Genomic DNA, 22,359 nt, shown 5'->3' with positions numbered 1-22,359 from the left:
ATTCTCACCCCATCTGGGACACCCCCTCGGCCCAAAGAATGGAGACTGGTGGCAAAGATCTGGCTTTAGGAACTACCAGGTGACTGCCATCTATGATCTGAGACTCCTGTCCTGGAATAGCAGGGGAGCTGTTCAACTTCAGGACCAATTAGATTCCAGAAAGCTGTAAACAAATCCATTTGTTCACAAATGCCAAGTGAAATCCGATATATGACTGATTAAGCCACTAACTGATAGCAAGCACATTGACTGCTTGTGCTCAAACATCAACTGTGTTGGAAGCTTTGAAAGTTCTTGAGTACCTTTCACAGTTGCAAGTTCTCAGGTTATGGTGTATACGTGCAGAGGCACACAGAGTATTTGAGAGCACACATATTCATGTGCACTTGCAGGATACTACACTGATTTCCCATATCTAATCTCATTAAATTGAGCTTCAGATTCCCAAACTTACTTCTGTGTATTTTGGGGGCAACCTCAAAAATTTCATTCAGTTTCAGTATGTGCAAATTGCACGAACTATGATTCAATCCTGTTGGGGATAATTAGAGAAAGATGGAGCTAGGCTTGGGAAAAGGAAAGAAAGGTAAAAGCTAATGGCAGAACAGGAATAAAACATTTTTAGAATGAAGCCATAGGAAAAATAAAAGGAGGTAAGTGCAAGCACACTTGGGACTCACAACTGTACACCAAAAATCGCATCTAAGCGTCAGCCATGAGTGGGAGTGGGTGGTGAGGAACCCCAGGGCAGATGGGCATCACCAGTTTCTGAGGCTAAAAATCAGAAAGGCAATGAACAGCTAGATGGAAAAACAGCTATGGGGGAGAAGAAATGCCTTAAAGCATGCTGATTACATGCAATGAAACAAAATTTCTATTGAACAAGGGATGGTACCTGAAAATGAACAGTTAGTACCCCTTATTACTAAATAAAACTGTAAGTGAAAGGGTCATTTGTATTGTATTCAGAAGATTTATGTAACTGAATATAAACGTTGTTTATTCCTATAAGCTTCCATAGATCCACTCTCAACTTTGGATCCCCTGTGACTAGTTTCCTTGAAGTCTAAAGTCCCCAGACTTAAAACTCTACATCCATGACAGTTTTCAGGAACTTCTTTCTCCTGGTGAGTAAAGGACAATACCCTTCCCTTTGCAATTCACCAGGATGAAGCTATTCTTTTTGGTGTGCCCTGCAAACCCACCTCTTAAAATCTCTAGAAATAATTTTATCTGCAAAAGAGTGTGTAAGAAAGTTTAAATTAATCCTTCATCCTGAATTATGTTGCTTTTCTGCATCAGCAAAGACGCATTACCATGCAAAATAATGAGGGTTTTTTTTTTTGTCTGATAGAGAATATATTTGGGAGAGAAATGGGAGCTTCTGGCAAAAAAATAAAGGCTTCATTACTTCAGCTTTAAATGTAAATTAGGCACTCAGCAGCATGCAAGTTAGGACAATTTTCCTTACACAAGATAAGATGAACTATATTTTATTCCTCAGTTCTTAACAAGAGTCACTTCCTTAGACATACCTAACCCTTAAACAAAGGCTGTTCTTTGTCATAGCTAGGGAAATGTTTTTATCACTGATGTTCTTTAAATATGAATAAAAACCTCTCTTCTATACTCATGCTCATAACAAACTGCTACATAGACAAAAAAATATGTATCTGAAATGAATATAGACATAAAAGGGGGAATATTTGCTTTCTATGTGAACATTAAACATCACCCCAACTAGTGGAAAGGCCTTTAAAAAACCAGCTGTCTTTTGAGGTTCCAATACTGTCTGACTTTGCAAGAAAGTGATGCCTTTTAAAAGTGAAAAAGGCACTGAACACTCATCTGATTGCACAGAACCCACTAACATAACAACTACCAGGGTGTCATAGGGTTTTGTCCTTGATTTTAAAAGGTGATCACGTCTTTCATATTCATATAATCGTCTCCATCTGTGTGGAACTCAGTGTATCCAAATGTCTCTTGTTCTGTAAAACCTTGAACAAGACCTGTCCAATCCCGGCCTTGACTATGGCACAGTGTTGGTCACCCTCCGCTAATAGGCCTCTTGATTATATCCAGCCACTCAGGAGACCATTCTTATTCAGGCAAGGATCAATGAAATGTTGATCCCAGTTCACCTGAATGCAGCTTTAAACCTGAACTTCCCTAAATCACCTGTGGCAAAAATATAGTTCTGGGATGTTAGTCTGGATTTTTCCCGTTAGTCCTGTACAACTCAGATATGTAAGTAAACAGAAAAAAAGGGTAAATGGAGTATACTCAACATCTTACTGAATTAACTTGTAACACTTAAGATCCTAATATGTGACATCAAATTTTTAATATCGGCTTTACACTTGAGAGATTCTCCAATTGCCAAATGCCTTTTCAAGCTAAACTCTCTAACAGTTAATCCAATGAGAGTACAATAGACCTAAATTTTTACATCATGGAATCTCAACTATGTGAATCATCTTAAGATTATTGTTAGTCAGTTACTTTTCTTTATATGACAGCTATGCATTTTCTAAGTAGTGCAGAATCACATTCCAATTCGTCTGTTGTACTTGAGCACATCCCCACAAAAAGAAGAAAATTGGACATTTTTATTATTACATGAGTTTCTACTTCAACATCCACTGCTGTTTACCTATAAGATCTATGTAAAAATTAAAAGTTTAGCTCTGGCTGGTGTGGCTCAGTGGATTGAGCACCAGCCTGTGAACCAAGGGGTCACTGGTTGGATTCGCAGTCAGGACACACGCCTGGGTTGTGGGCCAGGCCCCACTAGGGGATGCGCAAGAGGCAGCCACACATCGATGTTTCACTCCCTCTCTTTCTCCCTCCCTTCCCCATTCTCTAAAAATAAATAAATAAAATCTTTAAAAAATAATTACATAAAAGTGTAACTATATGTTTAAAAAGCATACTTAAAAATACATATTTTACATCATATAGTAAGGCTTCACAAATGCATTTAGAAACATAAATCTTGCAGATAAATTTATAAACAATCGCAACATTATTTGATAGCCTTCCCCCCAAAACTAAGTAGAAGTTAGATTTTCTAGAACAGTGTTATCCAATACTAATATAGCTCGTAGCTACCATGCCTGTTGAGCACTTAAAATGTGGCTATTCTGGCTAAGTGAAATTTTATTTCAAGTAATTAAAATTTAGATTTCTGTAGCCACCTGTGGCTAATGGCTACTATACTATACAGTTCAGATCTAGAACACGGATATCTACAGAAGTAATGTGCATCAAGAACGCTCTTATGCACTCGATTCTGCAGCAAATGTACTAGAATTGGAATGATACAGAGATTAGCATGGCCCCTGTGGCAAGGATGACATGCAAATTCATGAAGCATTCCATATTTTTGATACAAAATAGTCATGGGGATGTAAAGTACAGCTTAGGGGATACAGTTAATAATACAGCAATAACTATGTATGGTGCCAGGTTGATACTTGAATTATCGGAGGGATCACTTTGCAGACTGTGTAATTGTCTACCCACTATGCTATACACCTGAAACATATAAAATAATACTGAATGTCAACTGTAATTGAAAAATAAAATTTAAAAAAATAAAAATACAAAAATAGCAAAACAAGCTGTTATTAATTGGAATATATTTTAAGAATGAATGGTATTCAACACTAAAAAAAGGTAGCATGGCATTGTATTTTTATTGACTAAAAAATCAATGGGAGGCTTTTAAAGGACAGTCCCACCCCAAAATGTCAGATACTGAGTCTCAGCTTTGCTTTTCATCTCCAACAATCAATTTGGTGTTAAGAATCCTTGTAAGTATAATCTAAAACTTCACAAAAGAACTAAATTTGTCTGTAAAAGAAAGCACTGTGACAGCTCAAAGGGGGCAAACACATTTCCCCATTGTTCAGGCCAAAAACTTACAACAGGAAAAACTGGCTGGCTAGAAAGCAGAAATGGTTACCAACATACACATACATTATACTTCTACCTGTGAAATTCAAATTAGATAATTTCGGTAAAAGGGCTCTATGAAAACCACAAAGCCCTACACACATGTATCATGATTGCTGCTACCACTACTGCTGTTGTTACACTTCTTGCCTTCAAGAAAGTTGTAAACTGGTATCAACCAAGGCTTTGCCGGTTGCCCATAGGTTTTGAAGGACAGTGATGCCACTTTGTTTGGATTACTGAAAACACAGGAACTGATGTGGACAAATGTGGCAGCCATTGGGTCTTAATTTTTTTTTTTAATAGTTAACTAGATGGTCCTTTAACCCTGATTATGGACAGCTGATATACAGACAATAATTGAGGAAGCAAAAAATAGAAGAATCTAGTAAGTCACAGGTGGCAAACACAAGGCCCACGGGCCGAATCCGGCCCTCCACCTTGTTTTATCCGGCCTGGCATCTTGTTTCTACCCGGCAGCAGCGCCGAGCTCCTTTCCCCTGGTTAAGGGGTAGTTATATTTACACAGTCCTAAAATTACATTCAGCCCTTTGAAGGCAACCATGAGGCTGATGTGGTCCCCAGTGAAAATGAGTTTGACACCTCTGTAGTAAGTGAAATTGGCTCACAATTCCAAAGTTTGAGTCTCCATTATATCTCAAGTCATGCCATTTCTCCTTGAAAGCAACTAACTACTTTTCATGTTCCCTGGATCTTTTCTAGGAAATTCTAGTATATTCCTTAGTTTTAAAAAATCAAATATATGTTTGAGTCCCAGGACTTTCTAGGTTTAAATTTTGATATTTCCTACATTTTCAAATAAATTTATGTTACCTCCATTAGGACAGATCAGCCTTTCCCATTAAAACAATTTATTTTAGTCCTGGCTGGCACTGCTCAGTAGATTGAAATCAGGCCTGTGAATCAGAGGGTCACCGGTTCCATTCCCAGTCAGGGCACATGCCTGGGTTGCAGGCCAGGTCCCCAGTGTGGGGCGTGAGAGGCAACCACACATTGATGTTTCTATCCCTCTCTTTCTCCTTCCCTTCCCCACTCTCTAAAAATAAATACAATCTTTTTTAAAAAATTGATTTTAAGAACAAGGGTCCGGCACCCATGTCATATGAAAGACAGAAGTCTATAAATTTAAACAGAGTAAAACAAAATTATTGGTAGTACATGAAGACAATTATAAGGGATTCACAAATCCCTTCCAGACCATGAATATAAGGAGGAAAAAAAAAAGCCACCCTCCGAGGGTAAAACCTACCTGCACAATGGATATGGCAGCATTCTGTTGAAATTAACTAAAAGACTGTCTTTGTGTATGCCTAGCCTTAGAATTTGAAAACCTCTAAAGGTGATCTAATTTTATAATCTCAGGAAGCAGGCCTAGAATGTGGCTTGTCATTTAGTAAATGGGATTATAGTTTGGTTCAAAAAAATTGTGTGAACAAAGGAAAATAGTCGCCATAGAAATAAACCCAGAGAACCAGACATTGTCAAGCTTTACTGCTCAGCATTATTCAGGGGAAACCCAAATAGTCCATGTGGCAGGTGTATCCTAATCATGGATTATCTAACCCAGTCTCTTTGTTTTGATTCCATTCTCACCAAGCAACCTTGTGATTATAATTTGGCTTCCCATGTGGCTTGTCTATAAAGAGAAAATGCACTAATCTCTCAGTTCAACCTCACCAGTCTAATTAACAGCTGTAGTTCTCACTTCAAATGAACAAATTGGCATTGGGGCATGTACATGTGAGTCTGACCATCCGCCGTGCATGCCAAGAGAGTCAGATTTCTGAGCCTCTAAGAATACAACCTCCTTGTTCATCGCTGAACCTCCTGTGCCTAGCACAGTGCATGGCTCATGTGATCACTCAGTAAATACCAGGCTGAGATCCAGAGACCTAAGATGACTTCTCCTAGTGTCTTTCGATTCAAACTGCAGTATATACTAAATGGGCTTAAATGATCAATATAAAATGGTGAGAAAATTAAATCTATCACAAATAAAATATTTAAGTATTATAGATTAATATGACCTAAAACTATTTACTTAATATACTAACCATTAATCAATTAGAAATGCTTTGTTTTCAGGCCTAAAATATCAGTGTTTTCTTCCATCCTTTGAAAAAGTTCCCCCTGAGAAGCAAAAGCACTCGATATCATTCAGAAGCTTGACATGTTTGGTACTCATGAATGCTCACTTTTTAAGTTGATAATGGTTTTCCCCACTGAACCCATTTTGAATTTCTCCTTTCACCTTTCTCTAACTCCGTAATTTATTCCAAATATCCAGTTGAGCTATTTCCTATCAAATACAATCAAGGCAACAATGACTAGAAAGTACTGCTAAGTAACCCAGTTCCATTACAGCTATTACAGAATGTCTCAATTGGCTAGAATGTCACAAAACCAAAATCCCAGACATTTTGCTTCCAGCAATGGACAAGTCCTCTCACAGAAAGCAATTATAGCTTCCAGGTGACAGATAAAACAATTACCTGAAGGTCCTAGAGGGTAACCCAAAACAAACCCAGGCTGAACTTGGAAGGAAGCCAACTGTAATTGGAGAAAAGGAAAGACTCTAGGCTAAGTGGCCCATTTTTCTAACTTTTTGCCTGAGGGCAAGTCATCACAGGAGCTGTGTGGAGAAGTAGTCTAACGGGATTGAAAAGCCAGAAGACAGACCCAGTATCTGATAAAGTGAAGATACAAATTACCCGTATCAAGAATGAGAGAGAGAGCACCCGCTACCAATTGCACAGCAATTAAAGAGACAAAAAGGGAACATTATAAACAACTTAACGCCAACAAATTGGACAAATTCCTCAACAGATACACACTACCAAAGCTTACTCAAGTTTCAGAAGCAGGTAGTACTGGCTGGTGTGGTTCAGTTGCTTAGAGCCTTGTTCCAGAGACCAAAAGGCCACACAGGTTTGATTCGCTGTCGGGGCACACACCCAAGCTACAGGTGCAATCCCCAGTCGGGGCACATATGAGAATGCAACCAACCAATAGATGTTTCTCTCTCACATCAATGTCTGTCTGTCTGTCTGTCTCTCTCTCTCTCTCACTCTCTCTCTCTCCACCTCCCCCTGCTTCCCCTCTGCTGAAATCAATGAAAAACTGTTCTTGAGTGAGGATAAAAAAGAAGAAAGAGATGATTTTGAACAGCCTTATATCTACTAAAAAGACTGCATTTATAGTTTAAGACCTTTACACAAATGAAGGTCCAGGCCCAGATAGCTTCAGTGGTGAATTACTTCAAACATGTAAGGAAGAAAAAAATACCAATTCTACACAAACTTTCCCAGAAAATTGAAGAGGAGGGGATACTTTCCAAGGCACCCTATGAGGCTAGCATTCCTCTGGTCTGACTGAGACTAAGAAAGACATCACAAGAAAAGACAACTTAAGACTAATATCCCTTGTGAACATAAATGTAAACATTCTTAATGTTTTAACCCATCAAATTCTTTTTAAAATACATTAAAAAGGATAGCACATCATGACCAAGTGGGATTTTCTCCAGGAATGCAAGGTTAGTTTAACATTTGAAAATCAATCACTGTAAGTCACCATTATCAACAAACTAAAAAATAAAGTGACAACAGAAAACCCTATGATCATCTCAATAAACAGAGAAAAGGCATTTGAAAAAATCCAGTATCTATTCCTGATTCAAAAAAACTCCCAAGAAAGAGATTTCTTCAACTTGAAAAGAAACTGTCTAAGAAAAACCCATAGCTTCAAGTCTGAATGCTTTCCTCCTAATGTCAGGAACGTGGATTTCCACTCTGAATGCCTCTATTCAGCACGAGACTGGAACAGGCACTGCCAATCTCACCTTGCCTGATTGTAAAATATAAGTCAAAAAATACCAACTAGGAAAAATGAATGCAAATGTCAGAAAAAGCACAATGGAGATACATGCAAATGTACTGTAGGAAAAAGAAGAATAGTATCGCTTCCTAGCTGGCTGGGGCTAGGAGGGAAATCTCTGTATAAGTAAACACTGCAAATAACCACAAATACCCATTGTGGCGAGGTGGTAACATGCTGTGGAAGGATCCCGATTTATGTCAGAATAAACCATATGAAATGGCTGATATTGAACCATTTTTGCCCTTAAAAAAAGGATGGCAATTGCATTATATTACAACCATTAGTAGGGTAGCTTAGAGCACAGACTCTGGAGCCAAACTGCCTAGATTAAAATCCCAGCTCCACTACTTACTGTCCACATGACTTTGAGTAAGTTAATAATAACCTTGGGTTCCTCACCTGTAAAAATGGGTATGTAGCAATGTCTACTTCATAGGTATGTTCTGAGTAGTTAATGAGTTCACATACATAATGCACTTAGAACAGTACCTGGCACATGGCAATGCCAGTGTGAGCTAGTATATCTTCAATCCTGGCTCTGGCACTCTCCCTCTATGAGAAGGTTCTCTCGCTTCCTCAACTGGTAGAATGGGGAGGTTGAACCAAAGCCAGTTCTTAAACTCTGTTTTCTACAATTATGAAAGCAAAGGACAAAAGCTTTCTATCACCATACTAAACTAACAAAACAATATCATCTGCCTAAGGATTCTCTGAGGTCATTCTTCAGTGTCTTTTAGACTTGACAAATGAACCTCAAGGTTAGAAACCAGTATCCTGGATTGAAATCATTTAAGTAAATCAGTCACCTTCAGAGCAATGGCTTCCCTGCGGGCTTTTACAGCAAACTTTTATAACATCTCCAGTCATCCTAAGAAGTTCAATAGATATAATCAATACTTGTTCAAACCCTAGAGTGTGCTTAGTGTCCAGAACTTTCACATAACAGTCATTAAAATGATAAATGTGGGCCCAGAGTCAATCTAGGAATCTTAGCTCCATCACTAGATGTGTGACTTTAAGCAAGTTATTTAGCCTGTCTATAGCCCATTTCCTTTTGTGAGAAAGAGGAGTAGTAATCTCATGAGATGGCTGTGAGGATTAAATAAACTAATGCATTTAAAGTGTTTAGGATAGTGACCAAAAACACACAGGAAAAAGACAGTAAGTATCAGCTCTAAGAGCTCTTAAAACCAAACTAATTTTAGTGTATTTCAATTCAGAAAACAAGCATAGGCCATCCCACATGTTTAAGAAGACTCAACAAAATCAAGTAGCAACATACTATTTAAAACTTAGATGCCAAATTGCTCGTACCTTGTATTATAAAAAGAAACTATTAGGAATATCTAAGTACTCTACAGGAATATCCTAATAACAAAGCACATTAAATAAATTCACTTACCACCCCTGGAACATCTTTAGTTTTGTTCTTTAAATCAGGATTACCTTCCATTTCCAAAACATATACAAACATTAAAATAATGCTTTCCTTATCACCTGGCATTACTAATTCTTATTCACATCAAGTATATGGACACTATTTCCAAGACATTATTTCCACCATTTATAGTTTCCATATAAAATTACTGTTAATTGTTTGTGCTTTCAACCTTGAACTATTAAGCCAGTCCTATGTTTTACTTTCTCTTTACATCAGTAGCCAATTGAATGCCTGCCTACGCTTTCATTTCCTTTGGCCCATAGAAGCAATTAATGGTAACAAGAAGTTTAAGTAAATGTCTTATCTAGAGAAGCCAGCTCAACATTCTCTCCATATTTAATGATTCTAGGTTAGGCAAAAGAAATGGTCCTCTTCCCAAGACTCCAAAAGGCAAAAATTCGCCTCTTACTCTGTTGTAACCGGTGATGAATTGCATACTGCACCTGTATTGTCAGGTTGCTTACACAATGCTTCACAAAACTTCAAAGGTATGTTTGGATAACTGACAGAAAATCTCATGTAATAAAACTGTAAATAAGCATTTTAGAAAAATTCAGAGGCTACTTCACTTTCAAGAAAATTTAAGGCTGTACATGCCTGGGATGAACTCTTCTATTAATATTACATAACCTCAAAGACTCTACCTGCAGGTTCTAGAGTTGATTGATAATCAATTTCAAAACTATTTTAGGCATCTATTTTGGTATCAAAAACAAAAATAGAATATATAGAGTACTTAAGCATTTTAAAATCAATATTGATACTACAAAATTTTAAGATATATATATATATTTTTTTTTACTCTTCAAATCCACAGGTCTCTTACATGCTTCTGTCTAGTGTTATACTCAGTTATACGTGCATATCAACAAGAAGTTGTATGTTTGAGTTTAACTCAGCAAAAATGAATTATTCAAAACACAAATAAAATTATTAAAGATTAATCACAACAGACAAGAGGTGGAAGAAACTCAAATGTCCATTGATGAATAAATGGATAAAGAAAATGTGATATATACATATAATAAAAATATTATTCATCTTTTAAAAAGCAGGGAATCCTGTCACATGCTATAACACAGATGAACCTTGAGGACACTATGCCAAGTGAAAAAAGCCAGTCACAACAAGACAAATACTGTATGATTCCACTTAAATGAGCTATCTTAAGTAAATTCATAGAAACAGAAAGCAGAATGGTGGGGGTGACAGGGAGAAGGATGTTGTTTAATGAGCATAGTTTCAGATTTGCAAGATAAAGTTCTGGAGATCTGTCTCACAACAATGTAAATATACTTAACACTGCTGGACTGTACACTTCAAATTGAGGAAGGTAAATCTGGTTTGTTTTTTAGCATAATAAGAAAGGTAACACAACTAATCTTTTAAAAATAAAAAATTAAAGATTTAAAAAGTGTATTCTTTTTTATTTCATACATTACTTCATTGTTGTTCAATTACAGTTGTCTGCATTTTCTCCCCACCACTCCCCCCCACCCCATCTGCACCCACCTCCCTCCCTTGCTTCCACCCTTCTCCTTGGTTTTGTCTATGTGTCCTTTATAGTAGTTCCTGAAAACCCTTCTCCCCACAGTCTTATACCCTTTGTGACAGCATGGATGGAACTGGAGAGCATTATCCGAAGTGAAAAAAGCCAGGCAGTGAGGGACAAATACCATATGATCTCACCTTTAACTGCAACATAATCAAAAAGTTTATTCTTTAAAAAACATATTTACCTGCCCTGGCTGGTGTGGCAAAGTGGACTGAGTGCTGGCCTCTGAACCCAAGGGTCGCTGGTTCAATTCCCAGTCAGGGCACCTGCCAGGGTTGCAGGCCAGGTCCCCAGTAGGGGGTGGGGAAGAGGCAACCACACATTGATGTTTCTCTCCCTCTTCCCCGCTCCCTTCTCCTCTTTCCAAATATAAATGAATAAAATCTTTTTTAAAAAGCAGACATAAACTATACTGTACATAAATCTGCCTGTTACTAGTTCAGATTTTAAATATGCCTTGAGAAAGCTTGGCATTCAGTAAAGCATAGCTGAAAAAAGACACACCTTGAGCACCAAATCCAAAGACTGTCCATCAAGAACAAATAAAGAAGTCCTATAAATTATCAGTCCTCAAGGATTAAACAAAAGATGTGCTTGTGTTTCAAGAAAAAGTAACTTTGGTTAAGAAAGGAATGAATGAAATACAGTTTTGGCTTGTTTTAGGCCTTGATCACTTTCATTCACAATTTTCAAATTATATTGTTCCTGGTTACATTCTGTTGTCATTTGTTTATATTTAAATAGTTTCCAGGTGCCCAATTTCCTTTTCTCATGTTTACTCGCTGCCACAATTCTCAACTGCAAATTTATTAAATGTCATAAGCACTTGAGAAAAGAAGAAATAATCACGTAAAAACACAGTGAAGAGAAACCAAAGCCGTTTCTCAGTCAGAAAATGAGGCCTGGCACTCTCTGACAATCGCTCTAGGGAAGTTGTTTTGACAGTCATCACCAGCAAATAGAAATCTGTCCTCAACCTATATTAGAGAAAATATTTAAGTATAGTTTTGTAAGCTCCAGACTATCCACAGATCTATAACAAGGTTCAGAAAGGCACAAACTACTGTCTTTTCACATGGTTTGCTATAGTTTACGGCTTCTCCTGAATAGTTTTGCAGCTCTTACCCAATTTAGGGAAAGAAAAGGGAAAAAAAAGCTATACAAATCAGATCCACCCAACTAGGCTGGGGAAAAGATAGAGGAGGGAAGAGAAAAAAGCCTTTAAAAAGACTTTGCATGCAATAATTATGTTTTCCTACTTTACCCCCTTCCTTCACTGTGCATTACATTGTCAGCATGAGTCTTCCAGATGACTTTTAAGTGGCAATAAGAGAATAAGCATTCTGTTAACTGGGTAAAAGGTGGAGAAAATAAATACAGCCAACTCATACTCTCCAAAGACTATGGAACAGCTGAGAATTACTTAATACAAATAATAAAACCTACTTAGGACTATGAACACAGAAATTGCATCGTTTTAGTGAAAGAGTCATTTTCTTATGATTTCGTATTTTCTAAATGCTGCAACAGTGTTCTACAGCAAATAGCAGAATGGGAAGATCCATTCCAGCTCTGGCTTGGAAAGGAAGAGTCCTGGGTTTTACATCAGTCCTGATTCTGGTTTGGTGAGACCCTGTGGACTTGCCTTTTTTTTTTTTGTAAAATGGGGGGGGGGGGGTCAGACTAAGGTTCCTTTCTGTCTAAATGAGATGGGTCTGGAAATCTAATGCTTAGTAATCTTTAAAAAAAATCATCCAGCTATTCAGTCTCTATTGTTCTCATTATTATTTTGCAGAGCTCTACACTGTGCACAGAACAACACAAGGACAAGAGTAAACAGATCTAGTCCCCTCTATGGCTTGTGTATTTCAAGGACCTCCAAGCTCTACATACAATCCTTCCACTAAAGACTACAAAGCTGTTGGTTTAGTAAATTCTGAAGTTTAAAAGGAGAAGCAAAGCCTTCTTAAGGCACCAGGCTTAACACTCTAGCTCAAAATACATGCAACAAGAATCTAGGCCTTGAAAGCATCAGAACCATCCCTATAAAGTTCACTCCCTGTGTGTACATCACTTTTTAAAATCATTCTGATAATGCATTTACATGCTCTAGATTCTGGCTGGTAAACCAATACTACTCAAAAGGGGTAAAATTAATATAGCTACAAAAGAATATCCACTGTCAAATTCCACAGATGTTTTCTCAAAAATATATTAACCCACCTGGCACACACAGCAGCAACCCCTTGGTTGCTACGCGCTGCACAGCGAGGACCTCAGTTAACACCTCTATAACACAAGCCACCAACACACATCAGTATCAACAGCAAAAGGCAGCAATGTCCTGAGTTCTTCACTTCAGCTATCTCGGTTACCAGAACAGCAGCACTAAGGACAAGCCAGAACATTCAAAAACATGGACTGGAGAATTTTTTGCAGAACCCTAACTCCCAGTTTTCCCCCCAAGGCATTTCCTCAAAATGGGTTTTATAAACAGAAACAAGAAAAGAAAAAGTGCCACTCTGTTTAAAATTTGAGCACTAAAAGTCTGTGCGTATCACATAATACGTTAAATAACAGACATGGTGTGATTATATCTGTTTAAAATCTCACTAGTTATCTAACAAATGAACAGTTAAACCTCTTGCTTTCAAGATAATACCAAGTTATATGAAAGAATCTCAAAGTACTTTATATACTACATGTCATTAACTCCCATAAATCCTTGACAAGTGTGGCAAAAAGCCAATGCTCCAAATATTATAAATGGGGAGAGCAGCACAAAACAATGACAAGACATGTCAGAAATCATTCGGCAAAGAACCTAAGAAAGCAAGCAACTGCTTGGGCTCCCAAGTCAGCTTTTTCACTTTATTTTGGAGCTACCTTTAAATAGCTTAAGGGCAAGGAATCAGAGTCCATACTGACAGAAAAATCATCTCAGCCCAAGGCATGTAAGCCCATATAGAATACACAACAGTGTGGGCTCAGCAACCCTTCCCAGGGGATTAGGAAATTGACGCTCCACTTCGGGGAGACACCATGCAAGTACAGAAACCCAGAGCCCCTGAGCCTAAGACAAAGTCCATCCTCTGGCCCCCTATAAAGCTACGATGAGAGCACATCCAACATGAACAAAATCTTGTGCTTGTTCTTTAAGCGATTATGAGATATACTTTGCAAGCAGCAAGTCTTTTGATTTTCTTGTATGTTTATGAAAAATGTGCCCTCATTTCAAATATTTGTGCATCCCCTAGGCATTGCTGCTGAGGAGGGAGCAGCCAGGGGCAGCAAGCTAGACTGCAAGACACATCAAGCTGAGGAATGGGCCGATACCGGGCTCCCATGTAACAGGTGAAAAACTGAAGCAGGGAGGGCGGGGGTGGGCACGGATTAGCAGCCTTGGCCCTTCCAAACATGCACTCATGGGGCCTTACTACATGTTTTGTGATAATCCTGGGTATTCCACTCAGAATCACAGAGCCAGCCTAGAGCTGGAAGGGACTTTAGAGGTCATCGAGTCTAACCTCTAATCCAAAGAAGGTTTCTCTTTTCTATGGTATAATGGTCTGGAGCTTCTGTTTGAATTCTACCACTACCAGAAAGGGCAACTCTGCTTCATAGAGCTAATTAGTACCAAGTCCTTATTGCTAATTTCTCTCAATTAATTACATGTATCCTTTCTGGAGCTAAACAGTATAACTCAACCTTTCTTTACATGGCATTCTAATATGATAAAACATAAATGCAAGTCTTACCCATTATATTTCACTTGTAGTATGGGCCCATTCTATCTCCCTACAAAGTCTTTATGATATTTAGTTGTTCATTCATTTAAAAAGTATATGTTATCTACCATTTGAAAGAGAGGAGGATAAACAACAGTAACAGCAGCTAACCTTTACTGGTCATTTACTAAGAGCCAGGAACTATTCTCAGTGCTTTAGATTTAATAACTGATTTAATCTTCCAAACAAACATATGAGGTAAGTATTCTGCTGATTACTCTTACAGATGAGAAAACTGAGACACAGGGAGGTTAGATAATATTGTCCAAGGCCACATAGCTGATTTCAGAAAAAATGCTCCCAGGACTGTGTGTGGCTCCTGCGCTTAAAGGGCCCACGCACTGCCTGGTAGGAGAAAACTAATAACCATCCCTCTCAGCTTTGTGACATACCTGCAAATCTGCTGAGCGCACGTTCCGTTTTCATCAAAATCTCTATAAACGTTGGTCAGGACAGGGTCACAGAGCCTGACCACATAATAATAGAGGCACCCCTACCAGATGACACAAATCCACTAATTAAATATTTCTAAGATATAGCTGCTTGCCAAACTACAGATCTCCCAATTGTATCTGCATTCAGTTCACATTGCTTTGACTGGACTGTAACAATATTACAAGAAACTCTGTGAGGTCCTTTGATAAAATCAGATTGTATGATCTTGTCTGCTTAAAAATAAAACCTATTAAAGGTAGAAAAACAAAACTGGCCTATCTTGCTTCTTCTGCTGGTCTTAGAAGTAATAGCTAACCATAGCAGTGTTGTAGTCAAGTAAATACTGTCATGCAGGGGCATAATAGTACCTCCTCTATGATAAGCAATTAGGAAATATGTCTTAAGGGTTTATATCCTTTAACCTAGAAAGGATACAAGTCCACATTTGACAATTTATCTAACGTAAATAATTAGAGATATGGATCCAGATTCATTCAGATATTATAGCAATATTTATCAGTATGAAACACTAGAAATGACATGAATGTGCTAAAATAGGGGTATGGATAAATAAATTATGCAACATCTATCTGCTGAAATCCTAACAGCAAAAATTGTTTGTATAAATATCTGATTTCAGGGAAATGCTTACAATATATTCAATATAAATAGCCAGACACTATAAAAATGAACTATAACCTAACTTATGTTTTTTAAAAATAATATTCATGTGATCATCATATAGAGAAAGATGGAAAGAAATGCCTAAAATGGATTGTTGCATTATGAGTAAATTTTATTTTCTATTTTTCTATATTTTCTAAGTATCCTACAATGAACATGCATAATTTTATTATCAAAAACACAATAAAAACCATTAGAATGAAGCATATGAAATTGATATTCAACTGCTTTTGACTTTCAAAATTAGCACTTTCATGTGGTTCAACCTAATATTAAGCCTAAAAGGAAAAACAAAATTAACAAAACTGCCTGTTCTTGGTGAACCAATACTGATCCTTGATGACTGCCACAAAATGCTTAAAACAAAACAAAACAAAACTACAGCTTAGCAATTTTCTAGAATTGTATTGTATAGCTCACTAGTCTATAATTTTCTGGAGTTCACCTTTTAGAAAGCAGAATCAACACCTGCTGTCTTCGGCCTTCTAGACTGAAACCCTTAAGAAAATCCTGACATGGTTATATGCAATTTACATCCCAAACTACAAAAGTTATGACTCTATCCCTCTGCTATTTCTGCCCTGAAAAAAGCACTGAAGGGTTTGACACCTTTTATTGTATTGGGTGCTAAAGAATCCCACTGCCAAGCCAAAGGCAATGTCTAAGTAGAGCTTATACTGTGTTTACTAGAGAACTGAGAGTGTGCAAAACATTGACTGATCTTTAAGTCTCCCCATACTCCTACAATTCCATCTTATTGTGACCAAAAAGACCTCAAGATCAATTTGTTATAGGATGGGGAAGTGGTCTCCAAGTATGGCAGACTCCAGAACACATATTATCCAGGATTCCTCAGAGACAACCAACAGTAAATTCATAACTGTTGTTATTCTTTATCAGGTGTATGTCAAGGGTAAGGTGCGGTGCTAGGAATTATAAGTACCTTCAGCATGCTGGGCTGAGATGTAATACATTTGGCTGAGAGATGGAATTTATAAAAGAAGGCTTAACTTTTGAATCATTTTTTCTCTTGTCATGGGCTTTGATTTACACTTATGCTTTATCTATAATTTTTGTTAACTGGTATTGAGGGTGAGGAGGCAACTTTTCATCCAACAAAAATCAATCCCCTTCTAACTCCATCCCAAAATATCAATACGGCCCAGCTAGTGTGGCTCAGTAAACTGAGTGCCGGCCTGCGGATCAAAGGGTTGCCAGTTTGATTCCCAGTCAGGGCACATGCCTGAGTTGCAGGCCAGGTCCTCCAGTTGGGGGCGTGCGAGAGGCAACCACACATTGAAGTTTCTCTTCCTCTCTTTCTCCCTCCCTTCCACTCTGTCAAAAATAAATAAATAAAACATCTTAAAAAATACCAATATGAATTAACCACAAGAAGATTTCAAGTTCTACTGCCCCATGGCAAAACAATGCATGCCAGTTATGCGCTGAGCTGCAGTTAGAAACCCCACTGCCTTCCTTGGTCTGACAAGGGGGTGAAGAGAGGCGCAGCTGAAGTTAAGAAAAGGTTTAATGGTTGTAGAAATGGCAGATTCTCCATTCGCCATAAACAAAAAATTTTGTTACTCTCATGAATTAAAAACTCTAGCTAGAAAAGGTCCCAAGGTTGTTTGCAACATCCTTTGGTTCCTCTCGGACTTCACCTCTGCAAAAACAGAATCCCATACCTCTCTTGGCAAATCCTGGCAATGAACAAAGAATCCATGGAAACAATAGTAGGAATTATTCTATGGACACTGACATCATTCTCTAATCCCTAAGTGATGGTCTCCCTTTCTCCTTTCTTTAAAATGCATCTTATTCATATGGTACAGAGTTCATTTACAGGTCAATGTCCTCTTTCCCTCCACCCCACTTTCAACTTACAATTAAGATCAGTGACCATGGTCTTACTCTTCTGGTATCTACAGGACTTGTACCTCACCTGGCACATAGTAGGCCAGATAATGGAACTGAATTTGGCCCATCTGCAATTTTAAGAAAGGGCTCTATATTGAAGTATAGTGACAAAAAACTATTATTGCCTTTTCAGCAGGTGGACCACTCAATATTTTACTTACTTTATGAGAAGATAAATACTGTTCATATCTGTGCTTCCTGTATTTCAGAAGAGAGGCATGGATGTAAGAAATCATATTCATTTTAGCCACTTACAAGTAAGGAGACCATGGCAACTTATTTAATCCCCTTGAGGCTTTTCCCTCATTTGTGAAAAGGGATAATATCCCCTACCGGCAGGGCTGCGGGACATTAAATGAAATAGAGTAAGTAGTGTCTGTGGAGAGCAGGCATCTAGCCAGAGACATTGCCTAGCTTCCAATTCATCCAACCAGGCTGCCTGTATCAATCACCTGATTGCTATTTCATGTTATTAGCTATTTGGCAGGGCACGCCAGTACACTTCAGCCTGAATCTAATGAGTATCTCTTTTTACCTCCTTCACAACCTATTCCCTTCCCACTTCGTCAAATCCTTCCGTAAACCACCCCTGCCAGAAGCTTGCAACTTGGGCTTCTTGGGTTTGACAAGTTTTCCCTTCTGCCTTCCCGTATTTAGTTCTTCCAGTGACCACTTTGAAGAAGAAAACTCTGAGGCTAAATGAAAGATGCCAGAGCTCCAGACTCTAAGAAGTAGATGCTTTAGGCCTCAAATTATAGCCGGATTCAGAGAGTAAGAAAACATGGTGTCTTGGAAGGAAGCTTTATACTTGCCATTACATGAACCTTCGGCACCCCAGCTTCATTTTCAGGAAGACAACCGTAGGCAGCAGAAATCCCAAAATCCCATTACCAAACCCACACACGGAAAGGCAACATGAGGCTGGGGAGCACCACCAGCCAATGTCCACCAACCCAGCCAATGAAGCCCTGTGCCACCACACTTTTCACTTAAATCCCCCAAACGAATTAGTTCCAAGGAAAGAAGTCACCTGACATGATTAAGGAAGAAGAGCAGAAAAGCCAATTCTTACAAAGAATGAAAGAGAGGAGCAGTATTTTTTCAAAGCCTCCATATTCTGCCAAATCTACAATGCGAAATTAATTCAAACACTGGAAACCCTCCCTGTGTACAACATAAAGAAAAATCAGAGCAACTGACAGTAGGTAATATGCAGTGTTAGAAACAGCATGACTTGGTGGCTTCAGCAAATGAAAAGGACACACAAGAAGCCAAAGATAGGATGCAGGAATAGATGATATGTGCTAATTCTCCCTTTTCCTTGCAAGAAACAAATTACAACACAGGTTCACTTCATTACACTGCATATAAAAGAATAAAGCACTGTTTCCGGGCAACAAACACTTTAGGAGCTTAATATTCACTGTGCAGAATCCTAAAAAGTCAGTGAATGTCTTGGAATTTCACCACACAAACTTGCGTCATCACCACACTCTTTTGTGTCAGACTGTTTCATTATCTTCAAGGCTTAGCATAATTGGAGCCTAAAAATAGGCTATTTTTTTCCCTTTGCAATCTGATTGGTAAATAAAAGTTAGGGGAGTTTTTATCCCCTTCATTTGTTTTAAACAACCGCTAGCTTCTGCTCAGCAAGCAAAGATGACTGAATACGTTTTCTGGATCTATTTGTTTATTCTGCTTATGGCAAACATGACAACCTTCACCATTACAACAGGCACAGAGAGTGCCCTAAACAAGCTACACAAAGACAGGCTCCAGAACCATCCTGGTTTCAGCTGTGGTGGGCAGCACCCCCGCCCCTTGTTCCCCAAAACATGTAACACGGGAGGAAGTGTGCCTCCTCAACTCGGTCTTTCCATCCTCTTCCTTAAGAATTCTTAAGACCAACATTCATTAGGACCATTCCAAGTCCCTTACAGCCAGTGTCAAAAGACTGAAGAAGTAAAAAGAGAACGCTCTACAGAAACCTATAAAGTGGCAGCAAATACTACACAATCCTGGATGAGACATGCTAATTGGCACACATCCTTTCAAACAAAAATGGCTCCAAGCACTGTGAATGTATGACACTATTTTCTCGCATTTCATGATGTCTGCTGCATAGACAAACTCTCAAAAACACGCAGACAATGTACACTGGGGGTGGTTAACAATGCTCAGGCTCCCTGGATTTGAATTACGGCTCTGTGATTCACTGGCCCTTGGGCAATCCATACTTCAGTTCTCTTGTCTATAAAATAGAGATCATAGAATAAAACCCCACGCTAACTTGCCTCACAACCAGGAAAATTCAGATCTAACTCAATGGAGGATTGCCTGCCATCCTCCACCCAGCCCCCATTTACAGAACAGGCTAAAGCTTTCATCGAGGGGGTAGATGAGGAGCAGGCAGGATGTTAGGAAATAACTAGGCTCAAGACCATTTAGATTTTCTCAGTTCAGTACATTTCTATAGATCTAATAAATGAAAACATTTTCTCCTCCACGCCACCACACACACACACACTCGCTAGAAAACAAATCGAAAAACACTATTTTTCATAAACCTCACTGTAACATGACTCCTACCTTCTATGCAATTGGAAAAACATTTTTACAATTCAGTTTATATGTTGTAGTAGGCTTTTACTATTAGTATAAAGTGCTTAGAACGGTGTCTGGCAAGCATTAAATGCTTAAATATATCTTAGCTATCATTATCCATAACTGAACTGTATGTCTAATTATTTACTACTGACACACAGAGGGGAAAGTAAGACCAGATTCTAATTCATTTGGGGAGTTCATAATAACTGCTCCCCAACCTAAGTCAAGAGCTAGTCACGTGTGCCACAATGAACCGTGTGGGTGAGGACAGAATCAATATACATTAAACTGAAAAGAATAAATTAGGAGGTATGAGCATAGCTATATTTTTCCCTTCTAATAAATATCTCCAAATATAGTTTACAGTGATTCAATTTATTAGCAAGTGGTTTTTTTGCACAAGCTCCTAGAGGACAAAATGAGATACCTTCTACCGGAAACAAGGCCAAAGCTGTGGTTAAAGCAGCAATCTGTTTTAAGGATAGCATAGGAGTGCAGATAAATGTTTGTTCCTATGAACTGCTCTTGCATCCCTATACAAGGGGGGACCGCCCAAAACTGGAATTATCTTCTAGAGGGCAGGCCCCTGTATTACAGGCTTCCTCTGTTAGGTGAATGTACCAGTGTCAGTGTACCAGATGGCGTTGTTGTGAGAGGCTGCGTTCAGCTTCAGTGAATTTTTCTGAAGGCCTTCATGTTTACCCATTTCTTGATGGGTGATTTACAAGCACACCCGTCCATACTGCACTGAGTGTTCAGAAGTTTTTGACCAAAAACAGCTTGGCCCTCATGTCCCACACTATTTACCCAATCTTGCCCCAAGCAACCTTTTTCTGTTTCCTTGGATGCAAAAAGTCCTCAAAGGGAAAAGTTTTGCCAATGTGGAAGAGGTGAAACAAAAATCAGCAAAACTACTTAAGAGGCATCAAAATCGACAAGTTCAAAACCTGTTTTGAACCGTGGAAGAAAACATCTCGGTGAGTGTTGTACATCTAGTGGAGAGTACTTTGAAGGTGAATGAAGTTTAAACATGTAAAAATGAATACACAATTTTTTATAAATACATTCTGGGTTTTTTGGGGTTCCCCCTTGTATGTGAATTTAGTATGTGAGCATCAAATAGTTTAATCTGAAGTCTGTGGTGGTAAAGAAACACTTAACAGTTTCAAAAACCAAGCAGAGAACACATGCACTGATTCAGTGAACTCTAATAAAAAATAGAATTTTTAAAAATTCATTGATTTAACTAATCGTGCTTCAAAGATCTACAGTCCAATTTCCTCTCATGTGTCTGTTATCTATGTCCTCTGTCTCTTATGCCTACCACGAGTCCTCCTCCAAAAATAGATAGATGGAGAGTAGTTCTTTTCTAATTTTCAAGTAAAATGATTTTAGGAAATAAATACAAAATCTTCTCACCCCTGCAAAATTCTGTAACAGTAAATAATGCTACAGATGTGGAAGGAGACCACAGCTGATCGACCAGCTCCTTTAATAACCAAAACCAGTCCACGTGCCTGCATGTCATCTCTCACCTCCAAATTTTTAGAGGAAAAAGGGTTTAATCCAAAGCAAGTTATTTAAAGCTTTGTTTCTCTTTAGCCCCTTTCTGTGCCAGGTTCACTGCATCACGTGCATTCACTACCCATAGGACTTGGCAAATCATTTCATCAATCTTCACCTTTCTCCACGACTCTGAAAACCGAAATTCAAAAACCAAAGGGACAAAGTATACAAGACAGATGGAAAGTAGGTGGCTGAATTAATGCAACAAATGTCAACCAAGTACCCACTATGTGCCAAGGCCCACGCTAGGTGCTCTGTGCTCTGGGATGAGTAAATTAAACTCCGTACCCTACTGAAGCTCACAGTCTAAGAAGGAAGGGGAATATAGACACAAAGAAGTCAGTCAGCAAGTACACAATGGGAATGACACAGGCTGCTGAGCAAGAAAAGATCAAGACAGAGAAACTCACATGTGTACAAAGAACAGGAATGTCTACTTTTCATGATAGGGAAAAACCAACAACCACCTAAATGACCGTCACTAGAGAAATAGAGAAATAAGCTGC

At 38.4% G+C, this 22,359-nt stretch overlaps 1 protein-coding gene and 1 pseudogene across 3 annotated transcripts in view; one reads left to right on the top strand and one right to left on the bottom strand.

Moving 5' to 3' along the window:
• The window catches only part of POLA1 (DNA polymerase alpha 1, catalytic subunit), a 295,823-nt gene that overhangs the window by 202,878 nt on the left and 70,586 nt on the right, over nucleotides 1–22,359 (bottom strand). The window lies entirely within an intron of this gene.
• LOC114505826 lies at nucleotides 3,290–3,390 on the top strand (annotated as a pseudogene).

The sequence above is a fragment of the Phyllostomus discolor genome, chromosome X (assembly GCF_004126475.2).
Source record: "Phyllostomus discolor isolate MPI-MPIP mPhyDis1 chromosome X, mPhyDis1.pri.v3, whole genome shotgun sequence".
NCBI lineage: Eukaryota > Metazoa > Chordata > Mammalia > Chiroptera > Phyllostomidae > Phyllostomus > Phyllostomus discolor.
Note: the sequence above shows the minus strand (reverse complement) of the source record. Positions and strands in the feature narration are given on the sequence as shown.